The 13993-nt window shown below is 36.8% G+C and overlaps 1 protein-coding gene across 1 annotated transcript in view; it reads right to left on the bottom strand.

Annotated features, from left to right (window-relative positions):
• Window positions 1–13647, bottom strand: part of LOC121325255 (carbohydrate sulfotransferase 15-like) — a 35400-nt gene extending 21753 nt beyond the window's left edge. Inside the window, exon 1 of the mRNA XM_041267659.1 lies at window positions 13373–13647. The gene's annotated coding sequence lies outside the window, so the exon portion shown is untranslated. The remainder of the gene's footprint in view (window positions 1–13372) is intronic.
• Between the last annotated feature and the right edge of the window lie 346 nt (window positions 13648–13993).

The raw sequence follows: 13993 nt of genomic DNA, 5'->3' as shown, positions 1-13993 counted from the left end.
CAGAGTCACCACTCCTTTCAGCAAAATGGCCTCCAAATCTCTTTGCACCAACTTTTTCTATCCTCCCACCTGATCCTTGATTAATTGAATTCCCCACCTTTCCTACCCATTTACCCAATTAACCAATTAACCTAAATACATTTCTTTTTAACCCGTTACTTGCCAACTTTTATCAGCTCCCTATAGTCCACTCTCAGATTCTTAACAGCAGGCTGGCTTTGTTCCTGGTCCACTTTGTTTGCCATGCAATAACCTCGGCCAGCCCTACTGTTACACAAGGATATTATCAAAGGCTTTCTTTTTAGAAAATAACTTAGATGCTTCAGTGTATCGTATGGTTAATACTGTATAAATAGGCTAATAGTCAATAAAAAAAAAAAAAAAAAAAAAAAAAAACGCAACATGAATTCCAGGCTCTATGATTTGGACATAAATAAAAGTAAAAATAAAATCATGTGATGGAAGTAAAATATATGATAGTGGCTTCCTTTTTTTCTGGCACAGAACAATTATAGCAATTAAAGTGGGTTCAGAATTAAGGGTGATATGTGTCTTTCAGCCTACGTGAGGCCAGTACTAGACAGCCTTCCAAAAACTGATTGAGTTCTGCTACATTCCATCTGTTAGCATCAGCTCTATTTATAGCAGCTTGAGGAAAATGAATACCAGTTAAAAACGTTTGGTAATACCCACATTTTTTTTTTTTATGAATATGTGTCTTTAAATTGTTCTTATATTTATTTTTTGTAAATGTACAGTAAGCCTTGAATCAAAATATGCAATAAAATTGGAGTAAGTCAAAATTCTAGCCAGATAAACAAAGGAAATTATTTCAAGTTTTCATGTTACTTTTTTAGAGTTTATGTTTGTCATATGTCAACATTCATTTGGTCCAAACACAGCAAAGGACTAGAGATATAGTACAAGGGATCACCGGTTTGAATCCAAGCTCTTAATTTAAAACATGAAAAGGATCGTGCATGCCAAAACACTGTACCTGAACAGTGCAGAAGAAATCGTCAAAAGATAAATATAGTACTTACCCACTGACGAAGGCGGCAGAATCAAATATGGTAGGGGTTTGTTAAAAGTTAGTGGGCTATACTCTCAAAGCGACTTACTGAAAATCCTCTCAAGCACTTTGTTTTTTTTTCATTTAAAAAGATTAATTGGATTAAAGTTCATGTCAGGAAATTTCCTCTGGGATCCATTTCATACTGATGCTTTGGAAAAGTAAGTTCCAGTACTTAATCAGCTGACTCGTGGACAACTCAAGTAAAAATCAACTTCAGATACAGACTGCTATACCTAAGTGACCTTGAGCTGGTCGGTTAAATACCTTGTTAACCCAAATGATTCCACTGAACAATCCTATAACCTTAGATCAAACAGCACAGGCTTGCTCAAGCAGCGTTAATTTTTTTTCTGTGCAGAGTTCAATCCCTAATGCCAGAAATTCCATTAATGACTACGGTCGCCTCCATATTTGATTCAATGTACTGTATGTGTGCAGGTAATTCCAAGTAGCCATGTGGTTTGTATATAGACATTTTGAATCATCAGAGTTGAAATGATTGATAGAATGGAGCGCTTTATGTTTATTTGACTCGCCCAACAGTGAAACTCAGTGGATGTAGCAAAACATACCCTGGTGTTTCTGCTCAGATGGGCTATAAATAAAATATGAAAAGAGAAAAATAATTGATCAGAAAATTTGGTTACCTCCGCAGACATTTACATCATGAGTACCCTGCGAACACAGAACGAGAATGTCTGAAACACTAGCCAAGAATAAATGTTTGTTGCAAAGGTCATTCCACTTCTTTCCTGACAAAGTTTGAAGTGAACCAAGGCCAAATAAAGCTGAGTAATTAATTTCCTCAAAATGTTTACTGTTCGAACTAATTTGTCTTGCAACATTTTGTTTAGCACTGATGCTTAACCCCCATGTGCCTTACACAGCGTATGGGCAGATGGTGAACTCTGCTTGGAATGCGTATTAGATGGTTACATCATTTCATTTATGCTTTCTTGCTTTGTAGGGCTACAATGAAGATTCGGAACACATTACCAAAGGTAGAATCAAACCTTTTCCTCTTACACTTGAATGTGTCGTATTTGAAAGTGCCATTGAATCATCAAGTGTGACTAAAGGATAAGCAAGTGTTAAATCATACTTCACATAATTATATGAAATTACTGGCACAGTTGCTGCATTACCCTGTATCAAAATCTAGACATCAAAAACTGCTTTCAAAGATCCCTTAACAATATGTTGGTGACACAGCGTTAATGCTGGTGCAGCTGCAGAGACCTCTTGTCCCGGCGCTGCGTTCCAAGTTTCAATTTATAAGGCCAATCACAACATTGCAAGCCCATGGGTGGACAGAAGTTCTCAAGTCTAGTATACCTAATATGTAGGGGTCTACCTAAATCTCAATTTTGCAGATTTCACGGAAATTGTATGGAGAGAAAGTATGGAGAGAAAAAAAAAGAAACCTAAATGAACTACTGCACACTCAAGCAAAGCAAACTACAGATCTTCCTTCTGTCGATAAGTCTTTTCTTTTTCTTTTTTTTTTAATTCCTTTGCAGGCCTGTCTGCATTGCACTTAGGCAAAAAAAAAAAAAAAAAAAAACGTCCTTGGACAAATAACATTTACAAAAAAATACTTAAAAGCTGTTAATGTCCTTGTTTACTGTTCAAATAACAACGATGTTTTAATCAGCCTATCAGTGCATCTGTACTGGCTTCTCTGTTACCTGTACTGTACTAGTTTTCAGCGTAAAATACCAGAATTGGACAACAAAGCAAAAAAAGCAAAGTAGATTTCGGCTGATTATCGTGTCAAGATATTTCCCAAAGAAACTGTACATGCAGATGAAGGTAATTGTTTTGCACATCTTGTAATGTGTCTTTGGAGAAAATACGATCGATTGCTACACATTAAACTGGCTGCTGAACAGAACGTAAAATAAACAGCTTTCAAAAGAGAAACTGGAAAGTCAGCGCAGACAAAAAAAGTATTCCTGTCAGTTGTAGCCAAGTCAAATCAGTACTACAGGTACGATCTAGCACAGCCACCTCGTTTCAAACAACCTGCTGCTTTTTAAATGCAGTTAGAATTTTAGACCCGAATAGGCATGTTTTCTTTGTTTTGACGGTACTAATAAAATACATTATTGGATGGGACAAATAACATGACAATGAACATGCTGAATATATTGCCGTTATTAAAGTAAGCCAGATGCCTTTGGGTAGCCGAGTTTTGGGACTGTTTCTAATTGATTTCCACATCTTTATAACTTGGCAAAGCTTTGCCTTACACTTCCCACCAAATCAGTGCGCAGTCTCAATGTATAGGCAAGTCCAGGCCGGACAGAGAATGTCTGCAGCAACTGTTGGGGGATGTTGCATGCTTGCCTTTAATGAATGACAGCACTCTACGCAAGTACCACTATTTTTAGGCTTGTATAGTGCTCTGAAATATTGTCTACTCAGGTTTATTGAATGTTTAAACAGGTCTGCGAAATGTCAGCGAAATCCTAATTTTATTCCATAACCTACCCGCGAAATTTACCGCAATTTAAGTATACCCCTACTTATATCTAGCAGATTTTTTGGGGTGAAAAAAAGACAGTTACTAATTTCTCATCCTGAAAAACACCAGCCAGACACACAAATATTTTCTAAACAAGCCAAGTCCTGAATTGTCCCTTCTTAATTATATCATCATGGCAGATGTTTTCCATCATAAAAGTACAACTTATGCAGAGTTATATAGTTTTCAGTTTATATAGAAACAGAATTCCTGTTTCTATAAATGGAAAAGTTCAGTAGACTATCAGGGTTATTTTCAAATGAGATCTGCTGTAGGATCAGACTTGCTTGTTTATTTGTTTGCATTAATAAACAAAAATGCAACTGCATACATTATAACTCTTTAAAATAGTGTCCTTGCTTTACTAGTGGCTAATTAAAGCCTAGGCAACAATGTAGCACTGAGGGGCAGTTTTCCAACTGCAAATTAAGCATATGTTATACTAGTCGGGTTTGTAGGCCAAGGTGTGCAGAGACTAGAAAACAAGCCTACAGTAGGTTCAACCAGTCTTGTGTAACAGTAGTTGACTTTTAGCGGCTTATTTTGGCTGCTTCTACGATACGCCTTGCTTTTTTTGCTACTGCACTGAGGCACTTTCCCTTCACTTCATTTCACAAACAGGGATGCAGATGAATGGCTGTTCGGTTGTCCATGGCAGCCAAGAATATTGAGGGACAATAATCTGTTGTAGGAGTGGTTATCTCCAAAAAAAAAAAAAAAAAAAAAAAGATGCATTTCTATTTCAAAAACATTTATTTCGCCCACACAAATCCCACACCTCCCCATCTCCCCATGGACAACATTTTCTGCACAATTAGGATTTTAGAATGAAACACATTCAAATTCATTGCTTCCTGTCAAATTTTTTTTATTGTGAATAAGAATGCATTACTTAAAGCAAATCGGAAATTAGGGATAATCAAGGGATTTGGCTTCTTTCAGAAGTGATCTTGACTTTTTTATTCTCAGTAATCATAGCAAGCAAAGGGCAACATTTTAACCGAAGCAATTTCTTCAAGACATGCACTGCTGCTCCTAGAAAGACCAATGGTTGGGCAAGTGAAAGTTATAAGATGAGTAACTGTGACCAGTATGTGAGAGGTGAGATGAATGAATGTCCAAACAGTGATTAAATAATAACAAAATAATAAAGCTACCCTTTACCAACGATGGTATTTGGAGCAAAACACTGCAGTTTTCAGTTCCGAAATAACATGCACAACAATATCACAGTCCAGTTCTTTGTGCATGGAAAAGTGCTTGAAGTTTCAAGTGAAGTGCTGTGCTGTGGATTAGTACTCTGGGAGGTTGTGCTGGCTCTATGGCTGCAGCTCTCTGGTTCCTAATCCTCTGCAATATATAATAACAAAACAAAAACAACAGTGCTCCGACTTGTTAGTTAATCCAGCGTAACTCATTGCATCCCCTTTGTACTACCCAACTCCTCCCTGCAATCAGCCCAGCGCCCCTGTTTATCCAATCGCTGCCCAGCCCACAGCTGATTGCATGGGAATTGTTTCGCGTACGTGCAGCTATGCACTTCCTCCAAGATGGACGACTTCCTGTTTCCACCCACTGTTTTTATAGAGACTAGCTCCCCAAAATTATATAATATCTCTTTAATTTTTCTTTTTTTTTTTAGTGTCTTGTTTATTCTTTAAAATATTTATCATGAGACTCAGTGCATTGCTGTTGTACATTATATAAGTGAACAAATCTTAAATTCTATGTGAAAACGGCAGACTTTTTAATACATAATTGATTCACTTGAATTCTGCATGCATGAAGTGATCACGGGCATAGAATACAAAAACAAATATTTAAGAACTAAACATAAATATTACGCAACAAACTTTAAACACAAATTTAGTGTCTGTTTTAAATTATTGTGAATGTACTTAAGACAGAGGAAAAAAAACACTAAATATACAGTATATCAATTAAAAAATGTGTTTAAAATGCCATTGCATAAGGTTAATGTTTAATTCTTAAACATGTAGTTTACAGTGTACGGCAACATACAAATTCCATAGTTTCTATACAGGGATGATCTTGTTGGTTGGATTTGGTGGATGGTAAACTGTGCATCCACAGTCAGGCCTAAGCATGTGTTTTGTAGACTAAGCAACTACACAAAAAGCAGTAATCCTTATGGGGATTACTCCACTCCTTGGGTTTTCTATTCTCTCTAACAAAATCTACTTTTTTAAATTAAAACCCTAATCTCGTAAATCGCTTTGTGATGGTGGTCCACTATGAAAGGTGCTATATAAAAATAAAGATTATTATTATTATTATTATTATTATTATTATTATTATTATTATTATTATACACACACACATACACTATAGCAATACTAATACAATACTACTGATTTACCCTGAAACCCTAGAAGAACTATTTGAACACAGCCTTATCAGCAGTGACAACACAACAGATATTAAACAGTGGTCCTAATATGATGGCATTCACTTGCAGATATGTTACCTTGATAGTGCTGTGGATTACCATAAACTGGGTCATACCTTTGTGATACTGTTGTTATGCCAAAACATTACAATGTCATCACTTTGGTTCCATTTTACCATTGTCTTATTGCCTTGTGCTTTGATTACCCCTTAATATAGAACCACTGTATTTCAATTCAAGAGCCACTTCACTACCATTGAAGATTATTTGGTAAAATAATCAAACTATTGTTGCTTCCTCTGTATGCCATTTTTGTTTCACTGTTTGCCATCAAATGTCCCCCCCCCCCCCCCCCCCCCAATTGAAGTAGCACAACCTTTAATGTTTCTCCCCTTCAGACCCTGCATCCATTACAATGGACATCACATGGCAGCTTGTATTTTGTCATTTGAAAGAAATCCACCACATTGAAGAGAGGCATGGCAAGACTTCACCCCACACGTCGAAGTAAGCAACATTTTCAACAGTTTTATGCACATTTATAGATATTTGTGCCAGGATTTCATATATTTGACATAATATTGAAAGATGGAACTTATTAATTATAGTTTAATATCAAATGTTTGAATGCAAGTTTTTACACAGGATTTTTTCAAATATTGCCGTCAATTACAATGGACGGTAGGTTGGAAACCATGTTATTGAACTCAATTCTCCAGTACTGAAGAATAACCTTACTACTATAAAAAAAAGTATACCAGAACAAGAGAATGAGTTGACAATAAGTTGAAAATATTCCATATGCAGAATGTACAGCCCTTGAACTGTCTGATGTTGACATTTTGGGGAGCGATGAAGAAGATGGAAACGGAGATGCTGCTAGATTTCCAAGAGTCGGTGAATGTAGAAAGTCAGTTAGGAAGAAATGTCAGATTGAAATATAGTCATGTTTTAGTATAAATATCACATAATATCACATATAAAATAAATAAAATAAAATGTCACATATAAGGGTTCAATGGCAGTAACTCACCCTTGTCAACCTGTGGTTGTTGACATAAGCACATAAGCATCTATGCAGATCAAAATGCAGTCAAGGGGTATAAACATGCATCAGTTTCTGAGACTGAAGTCCTTGTCGGTCTACATATGGCAATGAGGGTACTGGGTTTGCCAAGAGTGCGAATGTACTGGTCCTCCAGTATCAATATCAGCCTTTTCTGAGATACCCTCGTTACCAATTTTTCCAGCTTCGCTCCAACCTACATGTGGTGAAAAACAATGAGAGAAGACACTGATGTGTTTTACAAGGTCAGACCACTCTATGACTCCATAAGGAAATGCTGTATAGACCTGCAATTGGAGGAAGATTTCTCTATTGATGAGCAAATTGTGCCTTTCAGGGGGAAACTTTCTGTGCTTCAGTATGTCAAAGTTAGCCAGAAACATGGGGAGTCAAGGTGTATTTCCTCTATGGCAAAAGTGGCCTTGCTTATGATTTCCTCATCTAGCAAGGTGCCATAACAGAGCTCTCTGAGTAGAGCAAGATGGTTTTATGACATGGAGCAGCTGTGGTCACCCACCTGTGCCAGAGAATCCAGACTCTTAACCACAAGCTCTTTTTTGACAACTTCTTCACCACCTACAATGTCCTTGAAGTGCTGGCAGAAAAGAAAATCCATGCGGCTGGAACACCTAGGGTTTGCCACTTTGCGAAGCCCCCACTGAAGACAGACAAGGGAATACTAAAGGGCAGAGGAACCATGATGAAGTGAGGAGTAGGGATGGAAAGGTGGTTCTAGTGAAGTGGTTTGATAACCGTTCTGTTGTGCTGGCTTCCAACTTTGTTGGTGTAGGAGATGAAGACAAAGTTGAGAGGTGGAAGCAGAAAGAGAGGCGGTTTGTGAAGGTCAAGCGTCCAGATTTGGTGAAAAAATAAAACAAGCCAATGGGAGGGGTGGACAAGCTTGATCAACTCATCAGCCTCTACAGGATTGACATCCGGTCCCGCAAATGGCCACTGCGCCTGATTGCTCATGCCTTTGATGTTGCTGTAGTGAACAGCTGGCTTGAGTATCGCAGAGACAAAGAATGCCAGGGCACTCGGCCACAGAAAATCATGGCTCTCCTGAACTTCAAAATAAATGTGGCAGAAGCGCTTGTGCGCGTGGGGAAGCCTCACGCATTTAGAAAACGAGGGAGGCCGAGCAGTTCCAACACACCCAGTCCATGTACGAGTCCAACTCCCCATGATGAGCCAGCAAAAAAGAGAGGAGCCATGGAATGATGGCCCATTCAAGAGGTGCCAACCGACATGCTGGACCACATGCCACATTATGATGGAAAAAAAGAAGCAACAAGGTGCAAATTGCCAGGCTGTTCCAGAAAAACGCATGCATACTGTGACAAGTGTAAGGTGCATTTCTGCGTTGTGTCACAGAGAAACTGCCTCAAAGATGCCCACAGAAAATGAGGCTAAAGTGACAGAATTGTGAGATTCTTAAGCTTTTTTGTTGGTAAATTGTAACTGTTTTTTTAAAACAAACAAAAAAAAAACTATGTTGTTATACCTTACAAATGAAAAAAAGAAACTTTTAAACCGTTCAAGTTCATGTTCCATGTGATGTCAATGTTACAATTATAAGACTACAAATTTATATGATGCTCTCATATAATGTTGGTATTTTACTGGTAGGTTACTGTTTGGATCTGATGTCCATTCAAATGGACAAAGGCTTTAACAATTAAAGAGTTCAGATTTAAAAAAAAATTGATTCAGTCTCATTTCTGGTTGCATTAAGGATGGTAAAAAGGCATTATTATATTTTTCACAACCTTGGAACATAATTTAGGTCTGAAGGAGGGTTGCGGGAAAGTCATATTTATGTTTTCTGACCCCCCCTTCTACCCTCTAAATAACTAAAACACTTGAAGAGCTGTCTGAAAATATGGAAGTGGAAGTTCCATGGCCAATTTTCTAAGCAGTTTCTAAGAAACTCAAAATTCGACACAATTTAGCTATTACGGACAAATGGTACATCTGTTGTGTTGGGCAATATATTTTAGATCACAGTTAGCAGCTAATAATGAGCAGAAATGAATGGCATGCTAATGGAGGGGGAGGCTGTAGCACAGGTCATTGTTAATTTGATACACCCTAGTATTTTTCCTTGTCTTGAGTAGTAAATTAGTTACAATTGAGATCTGCCACCAAGAACACTTACATTAAAACAGCAGAGCTAAAGCTTAATAGCATTTATAACAATTTCAACGCACCACCTGGAGCCATGGCCAGCTTGTCATTTCCTTTGTGTAATAATAACTAAACAATATTTCTGTCTTAATAAAGGTAACTATGAGTCATGTTATCCATCATCCTTTCTGCAGAGCTCTGTAAAATGTATTTGCTGTGGGTCAAAAATACTAGTGTGGTAGTAAAAATACAGGGTTGCAATGACTCACTGAGCTGTACAAACTTACACAAATAGTGGTATAAATGTAATAATCTCATTAGTACTACAGTAGCTACATGTATGTGTCAAGATAACATGACTTAAAATGAATGGATATTATTGGAACAGTGTGATTTTATTCTAAAGTATGCAAAACTCTTAAACGATGCTATGCAAGCAGCACTAAAACAAACAGCAAGGTATATATAAAATACAGCACTGAACTATCTATCTATCTGTCATGTTGTCTGTCTAGACCTCTGAGTGAAAAAAAACATATCTGGTTGATATTGACATTTATAGGAATGTCAAATGCACACTTGTCTTACAAAGAAGGGTTAAGAAAACAAGTAATCTGTGGCTTGCTATTCAGAGCCAGTTCCTGACAGGCAGCACAGCCATACAACAAAGCCTGTTATGTAGTATGATTCACAGAAGCAATCATGAATAAGAATTGTTTGTGTTTTTGTGCCAAGTGTCTTCCAAGTAGATGAAAGTGTTTTTCTTTTTGTGAACAGTTTTCAGAGAAATCCAAAACATGCCCCCAGATTACACCACCTGATCATCCCACATCCTGCTACCAGCTGCTAACAATATTTTCTTCCTCCAAATGTCAACAGCTATGTAGGTATTCAGGAAATATTTTATTTATAGCAACTACATATCATAGTATAGACTACAAGATTCCCAACACACAATGCTGCTGCCCTATTGTCTAGAATGGGTATGTGACCTATGATGATATACCTATGTCATGGTGGCAAAATCCAACAAATCCCATTACCTTAAACATGTCTGTATTTGGATTGCTTTGAAATAACTGCAGACATAAAGAAAAAATGGAATAGGCAATGGAATAGAGTACATGCTAGGAATGTAACAATGAGTTTAAGTGCTGTAGACACTGCAAAATACCTCCCTAATAGAAAAAAGCCCCAGTTTCTTAAAAAGTAACCAGCTCTTGATGTGTGTATTAAGTTACAGCCAAATGCTCCTGTGACTGATTTAGCACATGGGTCAGTCTCCAATACTTGGTACCTATAGGCTCTGTCACATTTGTTCAAGTTTATCTTTGTTATGAAATCTTATTTTTTAAGTGCTGTAGACACTGCAAAATACCTCCCTAATAGAAAAAAGCCCCAGTTTCTTAAAAAGTAACCAGCTTTGTTATTAAGTTACACACACACACACACACACACACACACACACACACACACACACACACACACACACACACACACACACACACACACACACACACACACACACACACACACACACACACACACACACACACACACACACACACACACACACACACACACACACACACACACACACACACACACACACACACACACACACACACACACACACACATAAACATGACCTGATTGGTGCGGTCGTCAAGTACCTTGAATTAACAAATCCAAAATAAGAACATTTTAATGACCTATGCCACCTTGAAGTCAATATCAGGATATGTGACATACGCACAGCAGTTTGTGTTGAAAATGTACATACTTATCATAATTACCATAATCCAGTGTTTTACCACATTCACCACGTTTTATTTTTATTGCGTCTTCAGTCTTTTCTCAAAGCGGGACCCTGTTTTACCTAAGCATTTTTTTAAATTGGTTTCCAGCATTGTTATGCCAGTAGATTTGAATGGTTTGTTTTCCAAAAGTTATTTTAGAATTTGTGAACCATGGTGTGAGAGCGAGAGATCTGAATGCAAAATGGTAAATCTGACCAAAAAGTCCAGTGTGGTAGAACATGTTATAAATCATGCATATGAGTAATCAACCAATCAAAATCTGAGCACATATTATCCCTTTTACTGATGTCATCCTGTGCATAGAAAGACAATTCTAAAGTCAGAAAAACAAAAGCACTGTGTTTAATAACAGTTTCTTAGTACAGAGGTTCTTAAAATAAGATTACTTTGTAATCTATCACAAGAATTCTTTCTCCCCCACAACTCTTTGGAGTTTTATAAATGTAGGGCACATATTATGAAAAATAACAGCATCAGCAAAAAAAAAAAAAAAAAAAAAAGTCTATTTGTTTGTTATTTCCTGCTTCCTGTGGGTTAACCGACTTGATAATAGCACAGTTAATCATATAGCCTAGTTATTATCACACATCCTCCATTAAAACAACATTTGGTAAAGCCATATGATACCTCCATTAAAAAAAAAGATTATCTACAAAACAGATTGTTTTATTTTTATTTATTTTTTAATAATTGTAACACACTGCAAGATTGAAAGTTGCTGGCAGTGTGTAGCTTTCCATGTTGTAAAAGCATAAAGCTGTCATTTATGAACCTTTGAAGCCTGCACAACACAAATTAGGATTTAAGACATGGGAATAAAATATATGTCGTATAGGGACTGAATAATTGACAATATGGTTAAAAGCTCTGTACCATATTAATCTAATCCATGTGTTAGTTACCACTGGTTGAATAGCACTTTCAAGAGCAGTGAATGAAGAGCTGGTCAGATTTGGTGCTACTGTAGGAATTTCATTAGCCTTAATAGATAGATAGCTTTGGCATGCTTCTCTAAACCCTCAAAGGGACCACTGTAAAGACAAGACCCACTTTGACAATTAGAACAACTGAATAAAATGTCATTCATTATACTGGACACTTTTTTCTTTTAACAAAAAAGAAAAAATCTCTTCAAAATTATAAAGTACATTACATAATAATAATAATAATAATAATAATAATAATAATAATAATAATAATAATGATGATGTTGTCTTCAAGTACGTTTTCCAATCAAAGAATAAGTTTCCAGGCATATCTACCGTGGTTCTGTTAACAAGGCAAATGTTTGGGAGGGTGTTTCAAATTGGCAGAACTAGAAAGATGCACCATGAAAGAACCTGGTCCGTGACACAGGAAGTAAATAAGGCAGATAAGTAAAGACACCTAGTTTACTAAACAACAGTTTCTAAATCCACGATCCAATTGTGTACAACTGCCTGACAAGAGATTACTTTCCACACAGTTTATTCTTGCACGTATCTGCTGTCAAAGCTTCTGCTGGTTGTCACTGAGTTTTGTTTCCCATTCGCTTTTTAAATGTACATCACAAGCACGCATCATTCGTACACTAACTCTATATTCTTATTTATCTGAGTATCGCTCTCCAGCTTTTAACCGTTTGTTGCATATTCCATCACTGCTTAAGCTATGTGATTTATACTAACGTAGTTTTCACTCAGTTTGACACGAACTAATTATTATTATTATTATTATTATTATTATTATTATTATTATTATTATTGTAGTTGTTTTGTTGATAAACAAACAAACAAAACACTATTGTCTGATGACAAGTATGAAGGTGCTTTTTTGTTTGTTGTTTTTTTGTTTTGTTTTGTTTTTGTTTATGTTTCTTTCTAATTGTTACTGGAACTAAAAATATATATTTTGACGGAAACCAGATAAAGAACATCATGAAGCGGGTCTTAGAAATAAAAGTGAATTGGGCTCACGTGATTTAAATGGTTCCGTGGTGCAGTGCAACTCGGCAAAGGAAAAATGCTTCTTTAAAGAGCAACTATTGAAGTTCAGACATAACTGTAGATAGATAGATAGATAGATAGATAGATAGATAGATAGATACCATTCACTCTTAACCAAGTCATGATTGGATTCAGTTTTTTTCACCGCTCCAAAATAAACTCATTTCATTAAGTGTGACAATTAAAATAAACTGTGAAAAACGTTCATCAAAAGTGTGCGAAAGCAAGATAAAACGACTAAAGCGAGGAGGCAGCCGGATGCGACTAACAAGGTACCGCTCTGGTAAACCAGAGGACATATGTAGAACAGCCCACATATACCGGCACCGGCATATTTCTTTGACAATACATATAACCCTTACCTTTCCGAGACCAGCTGTCCCAGTTCCCAAGAAAGAAGAATCCCACGAGAAAGAAGCTTCTTCTAATTTAGAATACTTTCTTAGAACATTATAAATAACTGTCTCCTAGTTAAGTATTATTGCCATATTCCATTTTCTTTAGTTTCTTCTTTCTCTTTTTTTAATCTTTCGTTTCCAGTGTTGTAGATGTTGTCGATAAAATAAAAGTTGCAGGTTTCGGTGTCTGTGTGAATGTGGCAGCAAATGCGGACTGTCTTCTTAGTGTGGGTATGTGTGCGAGTCAGTCTCTCTCTCTCTCTCTCTCTCTCTCTCTCTCTCTCTCTCTCTCTCTCTCTCTCTCTCTGCGGTACCATCGCGCTCGTGTGTCCTGCGCTTTTCTAATTTTTTGTATGTGTCTTACTTGTAATTCATTAAAGAAATACTGACTCAAGAATGGTATTGCAATTAAATTATTCAGAAAAAATGCCTCAACTATATTAAAAAGATGTCGCCCGCTTTACACTACAGACCAGGTAACAATGTAAACACTGGAAACAGCAATTCTCCAGAATCAATTTACAATGACAACTTCTTGAGGTGATGACAGTCTTAACCTCCTACTGCTGCATCCATATTGAAACT

This window comes from Polyodon spathula, chromosome 13 (genome assembly GCF_017654505.1).
Source record: "Polyodon spathula isolate WHYD16114869_AA chromosome 13, ASM1765450v1, whole genome shotgun sequence".
In the NCBI taxonomy this organism is placed as follows: domain Eukaryota; kingdom Metazoa; phylum Chordata; class Actinopteri; order Acipenseriformes; family Polyodontidae; genus Polyodon; species Polyodon spathula.
This window is presented reverse-complemented; position numbering and strand designations above follow the sequence as displayed.